Genomic DNA, 24800 nt, shown 5'->3' on the forward strand with positions numbered 1-24800 from the left:
ATAGAAATAACTGGCACACAGCTGGTGTTTAATAAATGTTGATGGATTGATTAATTGAAAATGGAATGCTGTGAGGAGCCAATAAAGAACTAGAAGAGGCCTCCCTCCCCTGCTTTGCATAGAACAGGGATGTTTATGCGTGTGTTGGGAAGCTTCACTGAACCCTTTGTTATAAGAGATGGTTCTCTGGGAGGGGAAAGAAGGAAGGCTATAATGGGATAGGAGGTAGTTCTCGATTTGGAGTCAGAATAGATCTGAGTTCCAATCCCACCTGAGACACTTATTTACTAGCTGTATAATCCCAAGTCTTTCAGCTGATCTTCATCTTCCTACTGAACAAGTCACTGAACCTGTATATGCCTCAGTTTTCTCCAATGTAAAATGAGGGCACTAGACCCAATTGCCTCTATCAGAAACAACTCATCTTCAAAATGGGACGGAAGATCTCTGTCCCATTTCAGAGGAATTCCGGCCTCTTTCATAACTTGGCTCCAATCTTATCTTCAGGGCGTCTTTTGTGGCCCCCAGCTGCTAGTGCCTTCCCCTTCAGATTACCTTCCATCCATTATGTGTATATCTTGGATGTCTCCTCCATTAGAACATGAACAACTTGAAGGCAGGCAATGTTTTTGCCCTTGTCTGGCATATGGTAGGTGCTGAATAATGCTTGTTGACTGACTGACTGACTGATTCTACTCCTCCTTGCTCTATACCATATTAAGAAGATTGAGCCCATCTATCATGATTCCATTTATAAATGGCTCTGTTTTCTCCACAATTCTCCATCAATGCCCACTGACATCACTTGCGTTATTTCTTCCTTTGTCCCAGCATCTAATGAAGGGATATCCCTTCTCTTTGCCAAGGTCAAGCCCTCCACTGGTGCCCTTGACCCCACCCACTCCTGTCTTCTCTAGAAGCTTCCTTCCTCCATCCTTCCTCCTCTCTAACCTTCAATCTCTCTTTATCCACTGGCTCCTTCCCTAGTGCTCACAAACACTTACATCTCTTCCCCACCCTTTGCAACCCTAGTGAAATGTAAATAGCCTTAGAGGGAGTTGGATGTTATCACTATATATAGCATAGAGGGAATCAAGGCTTGAAGAGTGACAGCTAAGTGTCATCTGGGGAGAGGTCACTGTCTTGGCTTAGACTGTGTGAAGAGCAGAGAGAAAGGACTAAGAGAGAGGCTTTCCTGAGGAGCCTGAGGATGTGAGCAGACTGTCTTCTTGTGAGAGCTATCTATGCTGTAGAAAAGGAGCCCAAGGAGCTCACCAGAGAGGAGCCATCCACTGCGTTCTGGGAGAAGGGAATTGGGGGCCTGTCCTCCTAGAGTCTGAAGAGGAGATAATGGTTTTGACTGTTCTCTCAGCAGATACATTTGAAAAATGCCTCGATGGGTCTTTGTGTTGATTGTTACACTTGTAGCAGGTCAAAGAGGAATGGGCGATCTAGAATTATACATTGTTGATAAATGATATAAGCAATAGCATAGCAGGAGTGTGTGTCTAAGCCACAAACACACACACACACACACACACACACACACACACACACACACACCCTGAAAACCCTGTGGTTTGGACTGGTTTGTTTGGCTTTGTATTCCCAGGATCCTGGGCCTGGCACATAATAGGTCTGGTACTGAACTGGCTTGCCTCAAAGGACTGAGCACATAGTAGGGCTCCTCCTCCTCCTCTCTTGCTGTATCGTTACTGCATGAGCTATTTGGCCATAGTCATCCCTCAGCACTTTGTTACGTTCTGTTTTGTTACCAGATGTGATCCTGGGTCTATAGCTTCTCTCTTTGACTGGACCCTTGGCTCCCCCTCACTAAAACTGAACATGGCTTAGAAATACACCTTCCAGGCCCTAAAGATCAGGGGAAGGGATAGTCAGGAGGGAGGTACCACAAGGGTAAGTGTTGGGGGAAGGGGCAGGGTACAAACCCTCATCACTCTAGAGAAGGGATGGGGGAGAAAAAGGGAGAGACAGACAAAGAGGGTGGAGGGTTGGGGTAGGAGAGAAGAGGGAAGAGAGACAGAAAGGAGAGGGAAAGCAGAGGGAGAGAGAAAGTCAGGCACTCTGGGGTCCACTCTCCACTCAGTCTCATTCTCTTTCTGGAACCTTGGAGGGCTTCCCCTCTCTAGCCCCCTCCCCAAAGCAGAGTAGAGGACCACCCAGGTCTCCACCTCGGATCCTCTGGGCGGCCATGATTCTCCCAAGGGAAGGGAGCAGAGCTTCAGAGAATAGCCCGCTTGGCTCCCCAGGCTGCTCAAACCTGCCTCTTGCTCCTGTGACTGTCTCCCTTGATCCTTCATCACCTGGGAATGCTGTCCCCTCCCACCCCCTGCTCCCCACAAGCCCCAGGAGTTTCCCTTTCCACCTGCCTCCCACCCCACCCTCAGGGCTGCCTTCTTTACACTGTTCTCCCCTTTGTCTCTTCGCCAGATCTGATAGCGGCTCAGGGCAGCTTGGCAGCAGCCTGTGCACTGCTCCCTCCCGGATCCCCACAGCTGAGGGAAAGGATGCTTGGAGCAAGCTCTGGACCAGAAGCTGCTCCACATCTGGGTTACACAGCCCTCTGGGTGGGAGGAGTGGGCTGCCTCTCACTGCCTCCCTCTGGCTGGGCTCTGGCTTAGCAGAGGGTCCATGGTGCTTGTCTCCTCCTGGGCCACATTGGAGCATTTCTCCCCCAGGCCCTTCTCCTACTCACACAGAAGAAAACCAAGACAAACCATTTTCTGTGCATCATTACCCTGAGCCCCTGCTCCTCCTGGCTTGAGACACAGTCTCCTTGACACCGTCTCCCACCAAGAAAGAGTCTCTCTTTGCCGAGGCACTGACGTGCACAGTGTTGAATGAGACCCAGCGCTATTGGATGGGGGGCCTAGTCACTCCCTACCTCCTCACCCAACTATCCCCACCACTGCCCCTCTGCCTGTGCAGGAGGGTCTAGGACTCCCAGCTCCCCAGCCCACCACCGGGAGCTGTAAGCAAGGTGCTAAGGCTTCAGTTGTTGGCCTCCTAGACCAAAGGTCTCTAAGACCCAGATGCAGACCCTGAATGGATGTAGAGATGTGGGCAGGGCCTAGACATAGATCATGGACTCAATAAGTCAGTCACCCAGCATTTATATTGGGACTACTCTGTGCCAGGCACTGAACCAAGTGCTGGGGGGGGGCAGTTGGAGCTCTCAGGAGTTCAGTCTCATCAGGGAGAGAACATGCAACAACTGGGTACAAACGAGTTCCCCACAGGATAAATAGGAAGTAATCACAAGAGGACGGGCCCGGAAATTGGGTGATGACAAAAGGCTTCCTGGAGAGTGTGAGATCATAGCTGGAACTCGAGAGAAGCCAGGAGGTCAGGAGGCCGAGGTGAGATGGGAGAACAAGCATCCCAGGCAGAAGGGCAGCCAGGGGGAATGCCCAGAGCCTGGTGAGGGAGAAACATCTGGGGGACCAGCCAGGAGGCTAGGGCCACCAGGCCAAAGACACCTGGAAATGGACAAGGGGCAGGTGAGGAAGGGCTTTGAATGGCAAACGAACCATTTTGTATTTGCCCCTGAGCGGGCTAGGGAGCCACTGGAGTTTATTGGGGGAGGGTGTCGACATGGTCAGAGCTGACCTTGGTGGCTGAATGGAGGACAGACTGGAATGGGGAGAGACCTGAGGCAATGGTCCAGGCATGTGGAGATGGGGCCTGCACTAGGATGGTGGCAGTCAGAGGAGAGAAGGGGGTGTATTTGAGAGATGTTGCAGAGGTGAACTTTCCAGGTCCTGACAACAGATTGGGCACAGGGGGAGCAGGAGGAATTGAGGAATCCAGAATGGCTCCTAGGCTGGGAGCCTGTGGGCCTGGGAGGCTGGTGTTGCCTCTATAGTATTCGGGAAGGCCGAAGGGGCACTTAGAGAAAGATAATCGGTTCCGCTCGGGACATGGAGAGTTTCTGATGCTGATTGGACATCTGGTTCCAAATGTCTGAAAGGCAGTTGGAGATAAGAGTCTGGAAGTCAGCAGAGAGACTGGGGCAAGAAAAGTATCTGAGAATCACCGGCATGGAGGTGATAATTCAATCCGCGGGAGCTGATGAGATGGGCAAATGAAATAGTATAGAGGGAGAAAAGGAGGCCTGGGACAAAGCCCGGACAGACACCTACACTCAGCAAGCGTGACCTACATGAAGATTCAATGGAGGAGACAGAAGGCACGGTCAGAGGGTGTCCTGAAGACCTAGAGGAGAAAGAATGGTTCCCAGTGTCAGAGGCTGCAGAGGCTCAGAAGAATGAAGACTGCAAAGACGCCATCTGGTTTTGCAATGAAGAGACCACTGGTCATTTTAGAGAGAGCAGCTTTGGTGCAATGATGTCAGAAGCCAGACCCTAAGGGGTTAAGAAAAGGTGGAAAGGGGAGAGAGTGGAGGCCTCTAGTGTAGACAGCCTTTTCTAAGAGTTTAGCCACAAAGGGCAGAGGAGGTATGGGATGACAGCAGACATGGATGGATCCAATGAGGGTTTTTTTAAAGTTGGAGGAGGTACGGATATGTTGGTAGGCAGCAGGGAAGCAGGCAGTGACACGCAGAAATTGGAGGCAAATGGTAGAGGGAAATGGCAGAAGGGGCAATCTGTTAGGGGAAGGGGCAGCCTAGGTGGCACAGTGGATAAAGCACCGGCCCTGGAGTCAGGAAGACCTGAGTTCAAATTTGGCCTCAGACACTTGACACTTACTAGCTGTGTGACCCTGAACAAGTCACTTAACCCTCATTGCCCCACCAAAACAAACAAAAAAAATAAAATTTAAAAATAAAAAATAAATCTGTTAGGGGAAATGGGATGGAATAGGGTTAATTTAGGAGGTAGAGGGGTTGGCCTTGCTAACAAATAAGGCCACCTCTCATTTAAGACAGGAGGAGACGAGAGCAGAAGTCATCTGCGTGATATGAGATGAGGAAGAGGGAAGAAGAGGGGGATCTCAGGAAATTTCTCAATTTTTTTTTCAGTATATGAGGCAGGGTTCTCAGCTCAGAAGGTGGGGAGAGGGAAAGCCATAGAGGCTTGAGGAGGGATGAAGAGGTTTGGAAGAGCCCCTATGGGGAGTGGGAGGGTACCTTAATGAGGGAAGCGTAGTAGAATTACCGGGCAGCAGTGAGGGCCCAGTTGAAGTTTTGCAAAATAACTTTGTAGCCAGCCTAGTCAGAATGGCTGCATGATTTTCTCCACTTTTGTTCAGCAGCACTTACGTTGGAACAAAGGTGACAACTGGTGGGAGTGATTTAAGGCTGAGGCTTGGCAAGGTGCAATTGGATATATGATAAAGGGACTCAATTGGATATATGATAAAAGGACAATGTAGAGTGAATTGGTTCCCCAAAGGATGAAGATGAGGAAAAGAGACAAGGGCAAGGGACATGGCCTAGGAGAGAAATGAGGGGTTGGAGGTCATGGTGCAGGTGAAGAGTAGGGTTATGTAAGAGAAAGCAGAGAGAGAGATGAAAGGCCAATAGATCACGCTTGGATAAGGGGGTTGGGCATTCTTGATCATTCAGGTGGTGCCTATGTAGGTGATGGGCAGCCAGATCGAGGGTATAACTATCTTTGTGTGTGGCCGAGGTGCGGGGCGGGGTGGGGGGAGTGCTGGGAGGAACAGGTGGAAGAACTGGGAGGATCAGGAGTTAAGGGAGCTCAGCGTGTACAGTGAAGTCCCCTAGCATGAGGCAGGTGTTGGAGAGGAGAGAGAAGCTGGGAGTCAGGTGCTGGGCTCATCACAAGGACGGAAGGATGAGGGGCTTCCTGGAGGTCTGTAGACAGCAGCTACCAGGGTTTGATTGATTGAGTAGAAGATGTGGATGGTACGGATGGATGTCAAAGGAGATTGGAGGGAGGGGGAGAATGTGGAAGTGTCAGTGGGGAGCAAGGATCATGGATTCAGAACTAGAAGGGGCCTGCTTGGCCATCAAGAGTCAAGAAAACTTGGGTCCCAAGTCAGATGCTTACCAAGTGTTTGGCCTGGAGCAAGTTCCTCCCCTCTCACCGGGCCTCAGTGTCTTCATCCATAAAATGGAGACAATAGGACAGGCCTCACAGGGCTGTTTTGAGGGCCAAATGAGAAAATGTCTAGAAGTAAGGGCTAGACCTGAGATTTCATCTGTCTAGGGACTACCCAGATGCAGAATTGCTCCCTCCCAATGCAGGTCAGCCCCTTTTTGCACTTTTCCATTTCTGAGGGCTGCCCATGAATATTCAGTGACTGATGCAGCTGGTGTGTGGCCCCCAGGTCCTTCTCCCTCCTGCTCAGCTCTTGTAAGAGCGTTGTAAGCCTTAAAGCACTTTAGACAGGTCAGCCAGTGGCAGCTCGGGTGGTGGCAGCTACCGGGCTTGAGAAGGATGGATGGGCCACATACAGAAATGGGACTGGAGGCGTCTGTGAAAGGAATCCTGCTGGTGCTCAGGGGCCTCCTCCCCTCTCCCCCTCCCAAAGGAGAGGCGGCCCTAACATCCCATATCGTCACACCCCGACCCTCTCCCTGCCTTGCCCTCAGAGGCTCACAGGGTTCCCTTCAGCACCTGCCACTCCCGGCCCCTCCCCCATGTCCATGTTTGGTTTTCATATTTAAACGTTTCCCCAGTTTGGACGTGGAAGAAGAGATGGCTGACATGAGGGGGCACAAGAGCTCTCCCTGCCTGCCTGTCCCCCCACCCACCCAACAAGGTTCATGGGTAAAGGGGTACATGGCAGCTGAGCCTCTTAGGAGAGGTGGTGGCTGGGCACAGCCAGGCATCTGTGCCCATCTGACTCCAATGGACTGTTCACAAGCAGAAGCACCCTCTCTAGTCCGGGATGCTGGGCCACTGGCTGTCCCTCAGACTTGTTGCTTCTTCTCCCATTTCCATTCATTTGCACATTCACACAAGTCAGTTCCTGTGGTTAGTGTGCACCATTCTTTTAGGCTCACTCACGCGTCACATTGGGTACCAGTCAATGAATCCACAAGTCTTTATTCAGTGCCAGACCCTGTGCCTGGGGCTGGGGATACAGAGACAAAAGGGAATGAGCCCTGCCCTCAAAGAACTTACACCCTAGGGAGAGAAGCAATGGGGACAAGTGGACATTTATACCAGGGATGCAAGCATGCTTGTGAGGCATGCTTGTGACAGGAGGGATCTTGGGAAGCCTGCGGAGGTGAAGGTGCTGTCCTTCCTCAGTTTGCTTGGTCCAAGAATTGTCCATATCTGTGTCTGGCCAAAAGGGGCGATCTCTGGGAGCAAGGACTGGCTTCTTTTTGTCCCTAAGCACAGTGCCTGGTAGGCATGTGATGTATGGTGTATGTGACAGTATAGCTACAGTCTGTGAGTGTGTGTGTGTGAGTGTGTGTGAGTGAATGTGTGAGTGTTGAGTGGGTGTTTGAGTATTGGTGTGAGTGTGAGTGACTGTGAGAGTGTGTGTGTGAGTGTGTGTGTGAGTATGGGTATGTGTGAGAGTGTATGAGTGTGAGTGTGGGTGAGGGTGTGTTTGGTTTTGAATAAGAAATCCCCAAAGTGTCCATCACCCCCTGCCTTGGACCCTCATCACAGGGGCTCATCCTCATTGCCTAGTCCTTTGGGTACACAGTCTACCTGGGATCCTTTCCCACTCTCCAGTGCGTTTCCAAACTAGATATTTCTTCATCTACCTGCCCACAAATTGCCTCCAGCCAACTACTTATTCACCTTTGCCCTCCTTGGCCCAGCCTTGACTGCTAATTTGCTCAGGAACCTTGAACTAATCATTTTATCTCACCAGGCCCTCTGTTTGCTCATCAAGAAAATGGGGGTAACAGCCTCAGTTGACATCAGTCAAGGAGACTAAAGCTGTCATGGGGGAGAGATAAAATTCCATCTAAATGAGCTCTTGGGCTCCTCAGGCCTCTAAGCTGTGGGGAAAGTGCTGAACAGGACAGGCAAAGGCTTTCTCTCCCTGGGTCCTGTGGTCAAAGTCATGAGATGGACTAGCTCACAAATAGACCAATTCAACAAGCATTTATTAAGCACCCACTATATAAAGAGAAAAGTGAGAGCCCTCCTGCCTTCAGTGAGCTTATATTCATGCTTTGGTGGGGGTCATAGAAGGGGGAACAATTGCTCGATACATTGGAAGGAGGACATAAGATTTGAAGGCAAAGGGCCTGGGCTCAAATCCCAGCTCAGCTACTTACTACCATTGTGACCTTGGATAAGTCATTTACTCTCTGGGCTTCAGTTTTCTCACCGCAAAAGTGGGAGGGCTGTAAGGTCCCTCTTGGCTCTAAATCTACCGGCTCTTGTACACATGAGTCCATGGGAAATATATACAAAACAAATACATGAAACGTAATTTGGGGAATGGAGCACCTAAGAGTGGGGAGCCAGGGATGGTCAAGCAAACAAACATTTATTAAGCACCTACTGTGTGCCAGGCTAAGAGCTGGGGATACAAGGAAAGGCAAAAGGCAGCCCCTACTCTAGAGTACTTAGTTCCCAGTCTAACAAGGGGAATAATGAGCATCCATTTACAATAAGAGATAGGCAGGATTCCTTGGAGATACCTCAGAAGGAAGGCATCCAATGGAGGGGGACCCCTAAAGGAAGCTGGAGAAGCCGGGGGCAGAGATGAGGAGGGAGAGAATTCCAGGCATGAAACTAGGGGAAACAGAGCCAGGGAAAGTGCCTGGAATTGGGAGATGGAGTCTTGTGTTCGAGGAAGAGCCAGGAGACCCTGTTACTAGGCAGATTTCAAAGCCAGTGGTGGGCAAGAATGGGCAAGGATGGAGAAGGAGGCTGAGGCCCTGGGCCTCCGCTCCCCACCCTCCCTGCCCTCCAACCTCTTACTTCCCAGGGACTTGGCTGGAAGGCTCATCCCCCACGCTCCCCGATGCTAGACTCTTCAGTTCCAAAGTGGCTCAGTATCGGAGCAGCTAGGTGGCGCAGTGGATAGAGCACTGGCCCTGGAGTCAGAAGTACCTGAGTTCAAATCCGGCCTCAGATACTTAACACTTACTAGCTGTGTGACCCTGGGCAAGTCACTTAACCCCAAATGCCTCACTAAAAAAAAAAAGTCACAAATTGGCTCAGTATGTTATAGATGACCCTCAGGACATGCCCAAGATTCCGTGGCCAATCCAAAAATATTTCCCAGGTAAAGTCATTGAATTTCATCCAGTGGTTTTCAGGAGAGACATCAACACTTATCAAAGTCTTTTTTCCCCACCTATGGTTAATCAAACTGTGGTGTGCAGCCCTTGTTCACACGCACTGACCATTGAGATGTTTTGTATCAGCATACAGGATCACTTGCTTTAAGCGGGCTGGGGGCCATTGTATAGACTGACCCCACCCTTACATCTGTTGTACGGTCTCAGACCTCTCCTGGTTCTGATGTTCTATGTTCTAAGATGCTCCCAGATTTGATGCTTCTCCACACTCCAGGGTCCTGCCCAACTCTGACATTCCATGTTCTCTGTTCTAAGGTCCTTCTCAGCTCTGGCATTTTCTGTTTTCTGTCCTGAGGTTCCTCTCAGTTCTGACACTCCCTGTTCTATGCTACAGGATTTGTCTTCCATTCTCAGGGGCACCTTCTATGAGTCCTAGTCCAGGGGCATATACTTTTATTTTTTTGCAGGGCAATGAGGGTTAAGTGACTTGCCCAGGGTCACACAGCTAGTAAGTGTCAAGTGTTTGAGTCCGGATTTGAACTCAGGTCCTCCTGAATCTAGGGCTGGTGCTTTATCCACTGTGCCACCTAGATGCCCCTGGGGGCGTATACTTTTGATTCCTACCAGGGCATCACCATGTAGCTAAGATGCCAGGACCACAGTCTGGACAACCACAGACTCTTGACAACAGACACTCTGCTTCCTCAGAAGCTAAGGCATGAGAGCCCCTGGTCCAGGGAACAGAGAAATGGTAGAAAAGACCTCAATGACTGACATAGAAGCAATTAGCTCTCTGGCATCACTCAGTGGGGTATGGAAGTTGCTCCCCCTTCAGTGCTAGAGTCAGCTCCTGAATCAGGATTAAACAAAATAATTTGCCTTAATTTTGCAAAGAAGTGAGAATGTAAATCCTTGTCATCATTGACTCACTGTGTGACCTTGGGCAAATCATCTGCCCTCTCTGGGCTCACTCTTCTCCTTTGGACAGGGATAGGGTCAGACTAAATGGTCTTGCAGGTTTCTCCTATACCTTACATTAAAAGTTCTGTGTTCCAAGGTCCTTCCCAGCTTTGACACTAAGGTCTTTGGTTTGAGGTCTCTTTGAGACCTGCCATCCTGTGTTCTATATCCATCCCTCCATTTCTGCCAGTGTGTTCCTAAGATTATCTATCTACTCCACACAGAGACAGATAGATGATAGGTAGATAGACAGAGACAGAGATGATCGACAGATAGACGATAGGTAGATATATAGATAGACAGAGATGATAGACAGATAGATGATAGGTAGATAGACAGAGACAGAGATGATAGACAGATAGATGATAGGTAGATATATAGATAGACAGAGATGATTGACAGATAGATGATAGGTAGATATATAGATAGACAGATAGATGATAGGTAGATATATAGATAGACAGAGATGATCGACAGATAGATGATAGGTAGATATATAGATAGACAGATAGATGATAGGTAGATATATAGATAGATAGATGATAGGTAGATATATAGATAGACAGATAGATGATAGGTAGATATATAGATAGACAGAGATGATCGACAGATAGATGATAGGTAGATAGACAGAGACAGAGATGATCGACAGATAGATGATAGGTAGATATATAGATAGACAGAGATGATCGACAGATAGACGATAGGTAGATATATAGATAGACAGAGATGATAGACAGATAGATGATAGGTAGATAGACAGAGACAGAGATGATAGACAGATAGATGATAGGTAGATATATAGATAGACAGAGAAGATAGATGATAGGTAGATAGAGACAGAGATGATAGATAGATGATAGGTAGATAGACAGAGACAGAGATGATAGATAGATTGATAGATAACATGAGTGAGATTCCCCCATCCTTTAGTTATTAGAGATTCACCATAGCTATAAGTGATTTGATTAAGATAATCAATATATTAACTGAAAAATTGTGATTTATTATATTTAGATAATATTTTATTACAATTATTTTAAGGTCAAAAGGTTGTTTCTCTTCTGTCTAACTTTCCAACATCAAGCATTTAGTAATATCGCAAGATACAGTAGTCAGCAATACTCTATTTGAGTAAGCATGAGTGACATACTGTTCTCAAGGAGTTCACGCCGCTCACCAGTGGCCTGACAATGACCCACCCTATTGTCATCATAATGCTGACGTTTATGGTCACTTAGGCAGTTCCTCATATTTCCTAAGAATATGTGTTAATTTTAGAAGTGCAACTAATTAAGATTAATACTAGGTTATGCAAGTGTAACTTTTGGAAGGGCATATAAACCCATGGATTTTGTAACTCTGGGTCTTTCAGGTCCAGCACCTGGGTGACCGGCTTTATTGGGAGACTAAAACTCTCTCAATAAACCTATTTGCTTCAGCCTGGAAACTTTGTTGTTTTGTTCTTCCATCAGACTTAGAAATTCTCCTGGCAATAGATAGATGATAGATAAATAGATGATAGATTGATAGATTAATAGATAGATGACAGATAGATAGATGATAGAAAGATAGGTGATAGATGATAGATAGATAGATAGATAGATAGATAGATAGATAGATAGATAGATAGATAGATAGATAGATAGATAGATGATAGATAGATAGATAGATAGATAGATAGATAGATAGATAGATAGATAGATAGATAGATAGATAGATGATAGATAGATGAATGAGAGAGAATGAGAGATATATGTGCATAGTTGTTTACATAATGTCTCCCCCTCTTAGAATGTGACCTCCTTAAGTGTCTTTTCCCAGCACTTAGCACAGTGACGAGAACATAGTAAGTACTTAACAATTGCTGTTGACTCACTTGGCTTGACTTGACTCCCTGAAAAACTATTATTTTTAAGAAGTCTGGATGCTATATTTCAAAAGATCATGAATGAAAACTGCCCAGATCTGTTAGAACTAGAAGACAAAGTGAAAGTAAAACTTATCAATCACCCCCTGAAAGAAATCCCCAAAGGAAAAGTCCTGGGAATGTCATAGCCAAAATCCAAAGTTTCCCTCTCAAAGAAAAAAAATGCTGCAAACCTCTAGGAAGTAGTTCAAGTATTAAGGAACCACACACAGTCAGAATCACATAAGATCTGGCGGCTTCTACTAAAATGAGAGGAAATCTTGGAATATTGTATTCTAAAAAGAAAAAGATATAGACTTAAAACCAACGACCAAGTCATAACTTACCCTGAAGTAAGCTAAACCATAACTTAACCCTGAAAAGCTGGCTATAATCCTAGAGGGGGAAAATGGACCTTTAGTAGAATTCTGACAAAAAAGACCAGAACGAGTAGGAATTTTGAAATGCAAATGCAAGAGTCCAGACACACTAGAAAAGTAAGTTTGTTTGAGCAGTTGGAAGGAGCTGTATTATGATATAGTGTTAACATTCTAATAGGGAAGGTGAAATAAGCAATGCTTCACAGTCTTAATATCTTCAAAGGGTATTGAGGGAGTTAAATTAAATAAACAAAACAAAACAACAGAAGTCCTGGGAGGGTTGATTGATTCTGTTCTGAGAGTTTGAAGAGGAGAAACAAAAGGGAGGATAAAAAGAGGGATACCCACACTTGTGTAGAAAGGAGGACGTACAGGCAAAACATACTATTTTTCAAAAGTGGAGTAGGCAAAAGAGCATACCAACATGGAGAGTAGGGTGAGGGAGTAGACATCAGGTGAGCCTTACTCATAAGTGAAATGGATGAAAGAGGGCTTACTACACACAGATTAAAAATACATCAAACTCAACAGAAAAACGAGTGGGGATGTGGGAATCAATTAAGAGGGAGGGAGGATAATTCTGAGGAAGAAAAAGTCACAAAACAAATTTCCTGATGGGAGGATTAAAATTGGGGGAAGGAAGCACACTGGGGAGAGAAGAAAAGCAAAGAACTAGAATCTTAGGGAATGCCTTTGAGTACTTCTTAGACGATTGAGGAATGACTGAATAAACTGTAGCATTGTATTACTCCATAAAAAATGATGAAAGAGACAATTTCAGAGAATTCTAAGTAGAATGAACGAGTACAAAGTGAGCAGCAGTGTTGGAAAGACAAACCACTTTGAAAGATTTAAGAATTCTGGTCAATGCAGTGATCAGCCATGACTCCAAAGGATCTATGATGAAATGACACCTTTCCTGGCAGAGAGGTGATGAACAAAGGCACACAGAAGCACATTTCTGGCTGGACATGGTCACTGTGTGGATTTGTTTTGCCCAGCTATATTTATTTGTTACAAGTCTTTAACAAATGTTTATCTCCATTTTTAATTGGGGAGGTCATCTGGGGATGGGAATTAGCAAGAATCATGCTCAAAAGGGTTGTTTTAACTTCTTTTACAATGCACAGAAGAGAAGAGAATGACATTCAGAAGTAAGCACAGAGAGGTAGGACAGCTTTGAAAGTAACAGGTGGAATTTGTTATTTACTTTTTTTTTTTAACATTTTAGAGAGCAAGCATAGAAAGGAGCAAGCTCAGTTCTGGGGAGATCTGAGAAGAGTTTTTATAGGCTCAGTTGTGATGGAGCAAGACATTAGAAAAGACTTCCTGGAGGAGGTAGCACTTGAATAGACCTTTAAAAGATGAATAAGGGGGAAGCTAGGTGGCGCAGTGGATAAAGCACCGGCCCTGGAGTCAGGAGTACCTGAGTTCAAATTCGGTCTCAGATACTTAACACTTACTAGCTGTGTGACCCTGGGCAAGTCACTTAACCCCAATTGCCTCACTAAAAAAAAAAAAAAAAAAAAAAAAATTTGATGTCAAAAGATGAATAAGGGGCAGCTAGGTGGCACAGTAGATAAAGCAACTGGCCCTGGATTCAGGAAGAGCTGAGTTCAAATCCGGCTTCAGACACTTGAACACTTACTAGCTGTGTGGCCCTGGGCAAGTCACTTAACCCTCATTGCCCCCCCCCCAAATGATGGATAAGAATTCAGTAGGGCAAAGACACTGGAAACAAAAGTAAAGAAGCAAGAGAGTTCAGGACTTTCACTGGGAGCACAGAGCAGGACATATTTTCTTAAATACCTCCCAGAGATCAGCAGCTCACAAGCATGTAAGGCAAACCATTCAACACTTGACTATTTCTAATTTTTAGGAAGCCCCCCTCCCCCCCTCCCAGCCTCATATCGTCTAGATTTGCCTTTCTGTAGTTCTCTCCCTCCCTCCCTCTCTCCCTCCCTCCCTCCCTTCCTTCTTTCCTTCCTCCCTCCTTCCCTCCCTCCCTCTCTCCCTCCCTCTCTCCCCCTCTCCTTTCCTCCCTTCCTCTCTCCCTCCCTCCTTTGCTCTCTCCCTCCCTCTCTCCCTCCCTCCCTCCCTTCCTTCTTTCCTTCCTCCCTCCTTCCCTCCCTCCCTCCCTCCTTCTTCCCTCCCTTCCTCTCTCCCTCCCTCCTTTGCTCCCTCCCTCCCTCCCTATATCCCTCCCTCCCCACCTCCTTTCCTCCCTCCTCTCCCCTCCCCATCGCTCCCAGCTCGGCCATCTGAGGTCAAACTGAATAAGCTTAATCTCTCTTCCACATGACACCTCTGCAGACACTTAAGCCCAGTCCTCACAATCTTCCCCAGGTTAAACACAGCCAGTTCATTCTGGCCACCTCCTCTGCTCCTCTCTGCATTGTGACGTCCTTAGACTGTGATGCCCCAGACGAGGCATAACACTCCGGGGGCTCTGATAGTACCAAGGAGAGCGTCTCCCTGTTCTGGAGCCATAACTAGTGCAGCTTAGTCAGGCCTTCGGCCTAGGGTGCTTGCATCAGAGGGGGCATGTTTCCTTCCCAGAAACGCTTTCTTTGGTCTTTGCTGGCTGGTGCCTCCATCAGCACGACCATCCCTGAGGGCCAGCCTCCCTCCTGGTGTCTCTGTGCCTGCGTTCAAACTGTGTGTGGCTCTACCCACCCCAGGCTCAGGAATTCAGTTACAGCTCTGTTGTTCGCTCCCTCCTTCTGTGCCCTCTCCCTCTTTTGGGCTACCCTCGCAAGGCCCCCCTGAGCTCCAACACCCAGATCTTTTACCACTGAACCACCAACCAGCCAGGAAGCCTCTGTGGTCTCCCTGGGACAGTGGAAAAGCAGCATAGCCCCTCCCTCAAGTTGCTTGCAATCAGTGCCCTCCAAGGTATTCATGGATAGTTTTCCCAGCGGGGGTCAGACAGGGCAGAAATGGCAGCCTTCATAAGCTTGCCCTGGGGACAGTTTGGCTTTCTCCACTTAGGTGAGACGTAAAGCCAGACAAGAGGACTTCTGGGGGTCCACTCTGGGCCTGCTTCCTGTTCTGAGAGCAGCAGGGAACATGTGACTCCAAGGACTGAAGAGGAGGTGAGGGCATATTGGAGGGTTCTCTTAGGGGAAGGGAAGTCCCTGGAAACTCAGGTGCCAAAGGTCACCCCAAATGAAAGTGGGGATCCTTCTGGGCTACAGAGAAATCAGAGCTGAAGACAGCTCCCTTCCTGGACTTTCACCAGTCCAGATGTTACCTGTTAAAATTCCTTCAGCACCAGGGAGTTGAAAAGTGAATAGGCTGGAAATATTTACTGCTGCCCAGGGGCCTCTGCTCCCAGAGCTGGGGGAAGGTGAATAAGCTGGGGGGAGGGGCCGAGGGCTTCCTCATGACGGGGAAGCTGGGTCCTGGCTCTGCCTATTTCTGCCCCACCTCATGAACCCCTGCCCCCTTGACCATGGCTGGGGGAGCCATGGGCTGAGCATCCTGGAACTTCTCTTACTTTGGAGAAGTTGGTGGTACAGGTTTGGGGGGAAGTTTTGTTGCAAGCCCATGTGCCAGGTCCTTGGGTTTTGGTGTGGGTTCTTGCGTGGGGTCTTTGGGTTGGCCAGTGCAGCCTCACTGCTGGTAGCCTAGGAGGTCAGGGAGGGGCGCCGAATGAGCTCAAGGTCAGCATCAGTCCATGGGGTGGTTAGTTTTTATCTTCTTTTGGATTCCAGGTGTCCTGATTGTGAAGACAGTTGGAGTTGTTTTATCACTGGGGCTGGAGAGACCCGAGAGGTCGCGGGAATCCGAGAAAATGCCTAGTTCTCCATATTGGTGGTCATGTGGCTCAGAAGCCATGGCCACACCCTTGACCTAACCATCTCCTGAAAAGACACCACTGCCACGAATTGCCTTTCTCTGATCAGTCTGTTGTCCCTCTGCCTCCCAACACCGAACCCTATTCTTCATCCACATTATGACCTCTAAACCCTGGACCCCTCAGTTCCCTCCAGGCTGTCACCTCTACCCTGTACTAGCTATTGTTAAGGCTACAATTCTAGCGAGTCTGTCTAAAATATCCAATGAGTGCTCGCCAATAGATTATAAGCTTTAGCAAGAGTTAGGCTTTTAAGCATTTATTAAGGAGAATAAGAATTTGGTAAAGAGAGAGAGAAAGGCCTAGATTCCTCCATCTATTAAAGGGAGAGTGCATTCCTAGCTCTGCTCCCCGCCGGAGTCCACAGGAAAGAGAGCGAGACAGAGCGCCCGGCTCCCCCTTCTTCCTCCCACCAGCAAACGCCACTTCCTGACGCCAAAGAAAAAACACATGGTCTTGCCCTCAAAGACCTTCACCTCCTGGGCGGAGCTCTTCTGCAGTAAGTCTCCAGCAGGTGGCGTCATTCGAGTCGTTACACTGTACTGTCTTCCTTTCTCCATCTTGACCCCTTGGTGAACCAGTTCAACTCAACACTGTCCTCTTCTCTGGGGCAGCTTAGGCGGCACAATAGGTAGAGCTCTGAGCCAGAGTCAGAAAGATCTAAGTTCGAATCCATCCTTCAAGAGTATCTAGCTCTGTGATCTTGGGCAAGTCGCTCAATGTCTGTTTGCGTCAGTTTCCTCATCTGTAAAATGGGGATAATAACAGTACCTGCCTCCCAGGGAGACAGTATTTGAAGAGTCCTTCACAAGGTCTCTGGTGCATAGCAGGTGCTATATAAATGTCAGCTGTTATTGTTAACCATTGAGTCCCTTGGCTCACTCACCATCCACTGCCTTGGCTTCTATGCGTGTGCTCCTGAAGGAACATGAACAAGCCATGCAAGCCTGGCCTCATGGTATTCCTCAGACATGACACTCTCCTCGTCTGCTCCAAGCCTCTTCACTCGCCACTTCTCAGGCCTGAAATTCTCTCCCTCGTCCTGTCTGCCTCATGGCTTTCCTGCCTTCCCTCATAATCCTCATTGCTGGGCTTCCAGGAGTCTTCCTTCTTTGCTATGTAGCCTCCTATAAAAGACAGAACCATGTGACAACTGTGCAGTTACAAACACCAGGGAGATGCCTGCTCAGGGACAAGCACTGGCCCTGGCAAGGAGAAAAGCCGGGCAGAGTCTGAGTCGGAAGGGGAGTCCTTGTCCATGGAGAGTTCTGCCAACACCCATTTGTCTGGAACATTATGCCAAAGCCCCTAGACACTGCAGAGTCTTCTGGATGAGATCTGCAGTCCCTGAAGGGTGCAGACCCTGACCACCCGCTAAGTAGATGAAGAGTGCCATTCCCCAGATGAGGATCCACTCTCCCATCAGCATGCGTACCTGGGATAAGCTTTAAGGCTGGGCTTGAAGGAAGCAGGAGAAGCCAAGAGGCAGGGAGGAGGGGGAGGGGGAGGCTCCCAGGCAGGGGGAGGAGTCAGAGAACACGATTGGAGCTGAGAAATGGAGCCCTGTGTGTGAGGAGCCTCGAGGCCAGAGTGGCAGGATCACGTCAGCCACTGTCACGGACACTTGCAGAGGGGCCAAGGCAGCACAGGGTGGGAGTGAGCCAAGGCAGAGGCATCAGCTCCTGCTCACTCTTCCCTCTCCCGGACCCCTCTGCAGCCTGGGATGCTGTGACTCACTCTCTCCTCCCGGTCCGAGCTGTGTGACACCTTCCATCCTGGGTCTGTGGTGCCTCTCCCGGTCCACTCCTTCTCCGTCTCCCTTATGGGAGCTTTCTCCAGGTCACAGCCTCTCCACAGGTCTCCATGATCTCCAATCTCCAGCTGCCCATTCGACAGCTCCACCTAGATGTCCCATAAACATCTTAAACTCTTCTGTCCCAAACCAAACTCACTCTCCTTCCCCCTATACCCTCTTCCCCTCCTCCCTTCCCTATGACTGAAGGGGGCAACACCACCCTCCCCCTCCCTCAGGCTCCCAACCCAGAAGTCATCCTGGACTCCTCACCATCTCTCACCAACCCCCCCCCCCATATCTAGGCTGTTTCTAAGGCCTGGGGTTTCACCTTTGCAGCATTTCCCTAATATTCCCCTTCTTCCTCAAGGCTCCCTTGTCACCTCCCATCCAGACCAATAATAGCCTGCTGGGTGAAGGGGAGGGTCTGCCAGCCTCAAGTCTCTCCCCATTGTAGTCCATTCTTCATTCAGTCACCGCACTGATTTTCCTAAAGTGCAGGTCTGTCCGTGTCACTCCCTACTCAATAAACTCCATGGCTCCCTATCACCTCCGGGATCAGACAAAATGCTCAGTTTGGCTTTCAAAGTCCTTCCTGACCCAGCCCCCACCTCCCTTTCCAGGCTTTTCACGCTTTCCTTCTCAACTTGTACTCTGATGTCCAGTGAGCTGGCTGCTCCTTGCACAAGCTAGCCCATAACCACCATCACAAAGCAGAGCTCAGCAGGCTAGCTTGGAACAAGACACTGGGACAGCTCTGGTGACTGCAGCCAGACTCTTCAGGCAGCCCAGAAGGCAGGGTCCTCAGCTGGGACCCTGGTCAGTTGGGTTTCAGGAAACAGACGTTGGACAGCACCTTAGCATAGGCTCATTTCTGCCGCCTGGGAGGCTTCTGGGGAGGTAACTTCCTGAGCCAGCCATCAAGGCTCACTGAGGCGGGAGGAGGAGGAAGCCGCCTGGCATTGGGGTTTGGGGCATTCGGAATCCCTGAAGTGACCTGGGCTGAGCATTGTTCAGGAGGCCCCACATTAAGGCCCTCCTTGCTTTGATGCCCACTCATGGACAATACCAACAATAGAGCCCATTTCTCTAGTGCTTTCCTCCTGTAATGTAGAACTGTAAGCATCAGTATGCCCATTTTATAGATAGGGAACCTGAGGTTCATTCAGGATCAAGCTAGTGGAAGAATCAGGCCCTGAGCCTAGGTTTTCTGCCTCCAGCAGTGCTTCCAGTGCCCGGTTTCTGGATGATGGACGAGGCTCTCCCACTTTCCTGGGAACCGATGGAGTGAAATGAGGCTGTGTGTTTGCTCCCAAGCTTTTTAGCATGATGTTTTCAACCAATTTGACATCAAGGTGAACTACTTCACTGATGGCAAAGTCTTCAACTTGAAAAGGCTCCAAGCCAAGACTAAAGTGGAGGGAGTACTGGTGCATGGTTTTTGTTTGCAGATGATTATTCACTCAATGCAGCCTCTGAGGCTGAGATACAACAAAGACTATTTCTCTGCTCATTTTGGCCTGACAATTGACACCAAGAAAACATGGATTCTCCCCCAGCCAGCACCACACCCTCCACGCGTGCGACCTTCAGTTACAGCAAATGAAGACATTTTGAATACTGTGGATAAGTTCACTTACCTTGGCAGTATACTTTCCAGGGGTGTACACATTGATAATGAGGTTGACACATGCATAGCCAGAGCCAGCTCAGCATTTGGGAGGTTCCAAAGGAAACTGTGGGAGAGAAGAGGTATCAGACTGCCTACCCAACTGAAGGTCTACAGAGCCATTGTGCTGGCCTCATTGTTGTATGCCTGGGAAACCTGGACAGTCTACAGAACCATGCCAGGAAACTGAATCGCTTCCATTTGAATTGTCTTGGGAAGATTCTGAAGATGACCTGGCAGGACAAGATACCAGACTCTGAGGTCCTTTTCTGGAGTTAAACTGCCAAGCATTCAAACTCTACTGCAGAGAGCGCAACTCCAATGGGCTGGCCATATTGTTTGAATGTCAAATTTACACTTGCCTAAATGACTATTTTATGGAGAACTTGCAGAAGGCAGGCATTCACATGGTGCCCAGAAGAAGCAACACAAAGACTCTCAAGGTCTCTCTGAAGAACTTTGGAATTGATTGAATGACATGGGAGACACTGGCACAGGACTGCCCAGCATGGCATGCCCACATCAGAGAAGGTGCTGTGCTCTAGGAAGAAATAGAATTGAAGTAGCTCCAAAGAAATGCAAGATGTGCAAATTTAGAGAATCCACCCAAATGTTCATATGGATTATTTGTGCCCGGCCTGTGGTAGAGCATGCTGAGCTCAGACTGGTCTGATCAGCCACAGTTGGACATTAACATAGTGATATCATTTTAATCCTTTTTGAACAAAGGACAGCCAACCAACTAGAGGTGATGGCTTCTCTCTCATTGGAAGGCTTCTGGCAGAGGTTTGTTGTTGAACAGGGAAATCCTTTTTCAGGTGGAAGGATATTTCCATGGTAAGTAACTGAGCTCTGATCCCGCCCCACCCATGCAAAAACACGTTCTCTGGTTCTCCCTAAGCGATAGGACAAAGTCCCCATTATTTAGCACTCCCCTGCCCTTCCTTCCCCTCTTCATTCTTGCCTTGTCTTCTTCCCCTCTTTCTCTCCTCCCTCCCTCTTCTCTGCCTCCCACACTGCCTTGCTCTAGGGTAGAGGATACTGCTGACTGACCCCTCAGCCTAGAGAAGTGTTGCCTCTGCTGGGCCTAGGTGGGCCACTCTTGACCTCCTCTTTTTCTGTCTTCCTTTGTCTCCTAGCCCACAGCTCCTAAGAGGGGTAAGTCTAGCCTGTGGGAGGAAGGAAGCCTGACTGAGAGGCCCAGTCCAGTGAGGATCTGGGCTGCTAAGAAGCTGCTAAGGGGACCTCCCACAGCTCCCAATTCCACTGGCCCCTTCCCCAGCACCTCCATTCTTTCCTTGGTCATGGGCTCTGCCTGATCATGCTTCTGGGCTTGGCCCTCACCATGTGACACTCACTCTCAGCTAAGGAAAGGAGGCAAAGGGAAGGACCCAGGGGAGCTGTGAGTCCCAAGTGTCCTCCTTTTGTGGTTGAAAGCCAGCCCTGAGTCTTTCACAATGACTATGGGGGCAAAGCTGCTCCTGGTTAGTTTTCTCGGGCCTTTTAAGGCTTCAAAGGCTTTGATGTTGGCAGCCACCATCTGCTGGGCTTCCATGTGGCTTTGGAAACTGCCTTTCACTCATTTTTTATTCATCTTGTTAAGTCACTTTTCTGTTATGCCAAACCAGGAACCCAAGAAAAATAAATAAACAGAAAATTTACAGGGAAGGGGAAGGAAGAGGATGGGTTCCTAAGAAAAAAAGGCGGGTTCCTGATGAAAGTTGCCTCATTCCAAGGGCAAGCTGATTCAGGCAGTGAAATCCTTACATATCGTCTACTTGTGGGATCAATATCACATCTACATGTGATGCATGTAGCACATTACATAGCATATACATGTGATATGTGTAGGATATTACATGGCATCTATATGTGATGTGTAGAACATTACATGGCATCTACATTTGGTGTATTACATATGATGCCATACCTACATGTGATACATATAGAACGTCACATAACATCTACATGTGATGGATTAGATCACCACATCACATCTACATGTGATACATGTATAACAGCACCACATCTACATGTGAAACATATGTAACATAACATCACATCTACATGTGATACATGGCTTCTTTGTGAAATCTTGTGGGTTTTGGAATAGAATAAAGGTACAATCCCCTTGGCTTCCAGATCTAAGAGCCTATCCATGTCTTCTATATGGTGATTCTAATGTTCAAATGCACACAGAATCCATAGACTCCCAAATGTAACCCATGGGGCCAATGAGTTGCGGACTTCAAACTATACTACAAAGCTGTAATCATCAAAACAATATGGTGCTGGGAGGGCAGCCAAGTGGCACAGTGGATAAAGCACTGGGCCCTGGATTCAGGAGAACCTGAGTTTAAATTCAACCTCAGACACTTGACAGTTACTAGCTGTGTGACCCTGGGCAAGTCACTTAACTCTCATTGCCCCGCAAAAAAAGAAAAGAAAAGAAAAGAAAAGAAAAGAAAAGAAAAGAAAAGAAAAACAATATGGTATTGGGTAAGAAAGAGAGATGTTGATCAATGGAACAGATTAGATACATGACATACAGAAGCAAATTAGCTCAGTAACCTTATATTTGACAAACCCAATGATCCCAGTTATTGAGGTAAGAACTCACCATTTGACAAAAACTATCAGGAAAACTGGAAAACAATCTGGTATACCACGATAAACTCAAAGAAGCAAATTAGTAGAGCATGAAAGAAATTACCTGTCAGATCTATTGTTAGAGGAAGAGATAGAGAGGTTCACAGGAGGTATAATGGATAATTTTGATTGCACAAAATTTTAAAGTTTTTGCACGAATAAAACTAATGCAGCTAAAATTAGAAGAAAAGCAAGAAACAGCAGAAAATATTATTAGCAAGTTTCTCTGATAAGGTCTCATTTCCAAGATATATAGGGGAACAGATTCAAATTTACAAGAAAAAGAGCCGTTCTCCAACAGAGAGTTAAAATGAACATGCAGTTTTCAGAGGAAGAAATCCAAGTTTTCAATAACCATATTTTTAAATGCTTTAAATCACTAATAATTAGAGAAATATAAATTAAAACAACTCTGAGGTACCATCTCATACCCATCAGATTGGCCAAGATATCAAAAAATATAAAATTATACATGCTAGAGGGGATGTGGGAAAAGAGGTGAACTTCTCTACTGCTAAGTTATAAACTGCTCCTACAATTCTGGAAAGCAATTTGGAGCTATGCCCAAAGAGCTATAAAATTGTGCATACCCTTTGACCCAGCAATATCATTATATATACTGAAAAGATCGAAGAAAGAGGAACCAAAGAATCAAGATGACCAAAGAAAAAAGACCCACAAATACAATAATATTTACAGAAGTTCTTTTTGTGGTGACAAAGAATTGGAAATTGAGGGGAAGCCCATAATTTGGGGAATGGATGAACAAGTTATGGCATATTGATATGATGGAATGCTATTGTGCTGTAAGAGATGTAAGGAATGGTTTCAGAAAAACCTGCGAAGACTCATATGAACTGATACAAAGTGAACTGAGCAATATTGCTGAGTAACAGCAATATTATAAATATAATCAACTGTAAAAGACTAAGCAGGGTTTTGTTTGTTTTGTTTTGTTTTTGCAGGGCAATGAGGGTTAAGTGACTTGCCCGGGGTCACACAGCTAGTAAGTGTCAAGTGTCTGAGGCCAGATTTGAACACTGGTTCTCCCGAATCCAGGGCCGGTGCTTTATTCACTGCGCCACCTAACTGCCCCACAAGCAGTTCTGAATAACACAATGACCTAATATAATTCCAAAAGACTCACAATGAAACATGATGCCCACCCTTCAGAGAGAGAATTGATGAACTCTAAAAGTGCAGATTAAAGCTACTTCCTTCCTTCCATCCTCTTTCTCTCCTTCCTCTCTCTCTGTCACTCTCTCTCCTTTGAGATGATTAAAGTGTTGTTTTTTTCCATGACTATATATATTTGTAATGGGTTTTCTTTTTCTTGCCTATTTAATGTGTGGGGGAGGGAAGAGAGAGAATTTGGAACTAAAAATGAAATTGTATTTTTAAAAAATAATAAACATTTTTATTTTTAGTTTTGAGTTCCAAATTTTATCCCTCCTTCCTTCTCTCCCCTTCCCACTCTCTGGGGTGGTAAGCAATCAGAGATTGGTTTTACAAGTACTATTATGTAAAACATTGCCATATTAGTCATTCTATACAAGAAAACTTGAATAAAAGAAAAAATGAAAGTGAAAAAGAGCATGTTTCAATCTGTGTTCGATCAATATCAGTTCTTTCTTTGGAGGTGGAGAGTATGTTTGATCATTAGTCCTTTGGGATTGTCTTGGATCATTGTATTGCTGAAAATAGTCAAGTCATTCACAGTTCTTTATCAAACAATATTGTTGTCTCTGTGCCCAATGTTCTCTTGGTTCTGCTCAGTTCATTTAAGTCTTTCCATGCCTTTCTGAAATCATCCTGCTTGTCATTTCTTAGAGCACAATAATATTCTATCACTATCATATAGCACAGCTTGTTCAGCCATTCCTCAATTGATGGACATCCCTTTGATTTCCAAATCTTAGCTGCCACAAAAAGAGCTGCTAGAAATATTTTTGTACAAAGAGGTCTTTTTCTTTTTTTGGTGATGCCTTTGGGATATAAACCTAGCAGTGGAATTGCTATATCAAAGGGTATGCACAGTTCTACAGTCCTTTGGGCATATTTCCAAATTGCTTTCCAGAATGGAAACTCCACCAATGGTGGATTATCGTCCCAGCCTTCCCACATTCCCTCAACATCCAAGATTTTCCATTTTTGCTATATTTGCCACTGTAATAGGTGTGAGATGGTGCCTCAGAGTTGTTTTAATTGGCATTTCTGTGATCAATAGTGACCTAGAGTATAAAACTGTATTTTTTAAAATGTTACCATGGTAATATATGTGTAATTATACATGTATAACTGATATATGAGTGCTTGCCACCAGGAGGGATAGAATTTGGAACTTAAAACTTTAAATAAAAATATCTATTATTATTTTTAAAATGTAACCCATGATTCAGAACCTAAAGTTCTC

The sequence above is a fragment of the Dromiciops gliroides genome, chromosome 2 (genome assembly GCF_019393635.1).
Source record: "Dromiciops gliroides isolate mDroGli1 chromosome 2, mDroGli1.pri, whole genome shotgun sequence".
Lineage (NCBI taxonomy): Eukaryota > Metazoa > Chordata > Mammalia > Microbiotheria > Microbiotheriidae > Dromiciops > Dromiciops gliroides.